Source organism: Arachis ipaensis, chromosome B10 (genome assembly GCF_000816755.2).
Source record: "Arachis ipaensis cultivar K30076 chromosome B10, Araip1.1, whole genome shotgun sequence".
In the NCBI taxonomy this organism is placed as follows: domain Eukaryota; kingdom Viridiplantae; phylum Streptophyta; class Magnoliopsida; order Fabales; family Fabaceae; genus Arachis; species Arachis ipaensis.
The window spans coordinates 86413005-86417462 of NC_029794.2; positions in this window are offsets into that span (position 1 = coordinate 86413005).

Below are 4458 nucleotides of genomic sequence, written 5' to 3' on the forward strand. Positions count from 1 at the left end.
ATCATAAAACACATTCTCACCTTCTGAATGATGCTGGCTTCAAGCATGTTGGATAAACTAGTTAACTATTCTGCTGTTCCTTAGTTTTCAGTTTTATTGCTTTTGAAAAAAAAAAATTTCACACATGGTTAATTTGATGCATGAAAACCATTGGCAAGGTACTAAGTTTGGTGTTCCCACACCAAAGTAAGTTCAAAAGCCCATAAATAAATCAGCCAGACTAACCATTGTTTCCAAGTGCTTGGGGAACAAGCAACTTTCAATATCATTGCAGAATGTCATACAAGCTTTTGGAGGTTTGAACATCATCAAAAAGGAGAAAGATGAACATGAAGGTCAGCAACAATGATGATGAGAAAAAGGAAAGCAATTGAACTCCAACAGGTTGTATTGTTAAGTGATTATTCTACATCAAATATTGCTGTGATTGAAAGTTGGATTGTATCCTTAATTGCCCTGCCTGTCTGTATAGTATAGTTTTCTTTCTATATACCCCTGCCTGCCTGCATAGCATAGTTTTTTTTTCTTATAATTCAATAAGCAAGATATCTGATCAATCACAACATTCTTATCTTCAAAACTTGTTTGCACTCAATTTTCAAGTATGCATCACATGAAAGTTCTTTGAAAAGAAGGATTGAGGAATTAAACAATTTTGAGGCAAGCAAAAGATTAGGAGAAGTGGTGGTTCTAGTTGTATGATTATGTATTGAGGTTGCATGCTTGTGAAAACTTGCATGGGAGCTCATAGGCAGGACAAGAAGTTCAAAGAAGTATTGTGGAGATTCTCAAAAATCTATTGATCAATGAAGCAGCAAACAAAACAAAAGAAAAGAAAGAAAATACAAAAACAAAAAGAACATGGCCCAAGGCTCTGAGCATCAATTACTAGGCAGAAAAGAAAGAAGAAACAATGACTCAAAGAGTTGTTAGCCTAGTAAATGCTTGTGGTTGAGTTGTGTCAAAGAAAGAGGCTTGAGCAAGTTACTCCTTAGGGGTGCTTTAACACCTAATACCTTAAAACCAACTGGTTTAGGAGTATTGATTGAAAGCTTATTTAAAGAGCCGCTTTGAGACATGACACTTAGAGTCAAGGCCAAAGCAAAGAAACTATAAGCTGCTTCAAGGTGACTACATATAAAGAGATCTCCATGATACCATTTGGATGAAAATCCTAAGACCTACGACTCCCAATATGTAAGGACTAGTGAGCACTGAAGCCCTTGCGTGAGCATATGATTTAGAGTTCACCCCACTGATACTTGGTCACTTCACTCACTGCACTTTACAAGTATTCCTCAATCCATCTTAATTGAAAGAATCTCTGAGCATAATTCATTTCTTGCTTGGGGACAAGCAAGCTTTAAGTTTGGTGTTGTGATGACAAGTCATCTTAGCCTATTTTAGCTAGTCTTTTTCTTTTGTTCTCATTAGAATTATGCACTTTCTTGAGCTACAAGCAAGCTAATTGAGTAGATTTTCATGTTTCCCTCGATTGACCCAACCATATATGAATTCATGCCATTTCATGAGGTTTTATGCTATATTTGTTGCATATTATGAAAGAATGAATATCTCATGATTTTGAGCATAGCTTTGATGAGTTGGTTGATTAATGATAGGTGAAGAAAGCTTGGAGAAAGGTTGAAGCAAAGAGGACTGGCTAGGAGTGAAGAATGGAATAAGGGAAATTGAACCTGGAGGCATGAAGTTAGCCCCAACGTTAGCCCCCTAACTTGGAGGCTAACGTTGGCGCCACTAGCACTAAGCAAGGCCGACGTTAGGGTCAAAGTTAGACCCCTAACGTTGGCACCAACGTCCAAACCAGAGAATTATGCTTGCTGCTATGAAAAGTTAGGGTCAAAGGTAGACCCCTAACTTTGGCCCTAACGTTGGGACCAACTTTGGCTAACTTCAAAACCGGTTCAATTGGTTCACTTCGGTTCTTCTTCAAACTTCAAGAGCAATCAACCAAGGCCTCTTTCAACCCAATTCCACCAAGAGCAAAGGCCCAACTCAAGGCTTGAAGATCATTGGAAGAAAGTGTATAAATAGGATAGAATTCAAGTTATTAAGGGAGCTTTCCTTTTAGAATTTTCATAATAGTTTTCGGAGAGCTTTTGAACTTGAGTGAACTTTAATTTCTTGCTTTCATTGCTTTCAATTTCATTTTACATTTGTCTTGGATCTTCGATTGGAGAATTGAAGAAATTCTGTTTCAATCTCAATCTTGGATCTCTCTGTTTCTTTACAGTTAATTGAATTCCATTTCCAGTTCATTGTTCTTCATCTCTTTTCTTTGCAATTTACAATTTCCTTGCTATTGTTCTTGTTGGATCTAGGAAGGCATTGAGATCTAGACTTGGTTTTCTAGTCTCTGGGTCCTGAGATCTAAATTCCCAATTTACATTTTGTTGCTTGCTTTCAATGTTCATTTACTTTACTGCTTCAAGATCCGATTCAACCCAAACCCTCTTCTACTTCTCTGCTTGATGCAAATTTACTTTTCCTTGTTTAAATTCTGCAAATCCATTCCCCAATTCCCTTTACATTTCAAGCAATTTACATTCCTTGCACTTTAAGATTTCGCAATTTACATTTCTTGCACTCTAAGTTTCTGCCATTTAATTTCTTGTTCTTTAAGTTTCAGCCCTTTAATTCTTATTCTCTTTAATTCAATGCAATTAAATTCTGCAAGTCACAAAACCATCAACCAAATCTTGATTCGCTTGACTAAATCAACCACTAAACTAAAATTGCTCAATCCTTCAATCCCTGTGGGATCGACCTTACTCCCGTGAGTTTTTATTACTTGATGCGACCCGGTGCACTTGCCGGTTAGATTTGTGGTGTTTTGGGAGAGATTCGTTTCTCATCAAAATATCTCATCAGCGACCTGCATCTAAAAAATAATAACAACGTATGGAAAGAGAACCGGAGGTTCTTAGTATGGTAACAGTACCCAGTAATGTAAGATGTAAGACCCCGGGATGCCAGAGGCAATCCTAGATCTTCATACCAAACAGATATTCAAGCTTAGTAAAAATAAATAACTTTAACCGTAAATAATATACAAGGTATCTAATCTTAAGGAATTTCTAACTAAAACTATTCATCGCTATCCCACAGCCTTCACCAACCTACCCTCCGTGCGATCCCATCGCCACCGCCTACCTAACCTCCTCAACACCAAACAAACATAGATAATGCAAGCATGGAAAAGCACAAGTAGTATCATACATATAACAAGTAATTCAGGAAGCAAGTAGGCATATTATATATATAATTAGGCAAACTCAAGTAATTAAAGCAGGCAAGTATAAAAAAAATGCATATGATGAATGGGGCACGAAATTGTGATCATCAACAATGGCGCCAAAGACTTGGAGCTCTCAAACGTGAATCACACTTTGTCACAATTCCGCATAACTAACTAGCAAGTGCACTGGGTCGTCCAAGTAATACCTTACGTGAGTAAGGGTCGATCCCACGGAGACTGTCGGCTTGAAGCAAGCTATGGTCATCTTGTAAATCTCAGTCAGGAAGATTTAAATGGTATGGAGGATTGATAATTAAAGATAAATAAAACATAAAATAAAGATAGAGATATAGATACTTATGTAATTCATTGGTAGGAATTTCAGATAAGCGTATGAAGATACTTTGTTCCTCCTGAACCTCTGCTTTCCTATTGCCTTCTTCCAATCATTCATACTCCTTTCCATGGCAAGCTTTATGTTGGGCATCACCGTTGTCAATGGCTACTTCCCGTCCTCTCAGTAAAAATGTTCTACGCACACTGTCACCGCATGGCTAATCATCTATCGGTTCTCGATCATGTTGGAATAGGATCCATTGATCCTTTTGCGTCTGTCACACGCCCAACACTCGCGAGTTTGAAGCTCGTCACAGTCATCCCTTCCCAGATCCTACTCAGAATACCACAGACAAGGTTTAGACGTTCCGGATCTCAGGAATGGCCGCCAATAATTCTAGCCTATACCACGAAGGTTCTAATCTTAGATTAGAAACCTAAGAGATACACATTCAAGCTTGTTTTCATGTAGAACGGAAGTGGTTGTCAGGCACACGTTCATAGGTGAGAATGGTGATGAGTGTCACATAATCATCACTTTCATCATGTTCTTGGGTGCGAATGAATATCTTGGAGAAGAAATAGACTTGAGTTGAATAGAAAAACAATAGTACTTTGCATTAATTCATGAAGAACAGTAGAGCTCCACACCTTAATCTATGGTGTGTAAAAACTCCACCGTTGAAAATACAAAAGTGATAATGGTGGTCATTGGCTTCGGCCCCAGAGAGGGAACCTGAAGAACCAAGATGAAAATACAATAGTAAAAGGTCCTATTTATAGAGAACTAGTAGCCTAGGGTTTACAGAAATAAGTAATTAATGCAGAAATCTTCTTCCGGGCCCACTTGGTATGTGCTTGGG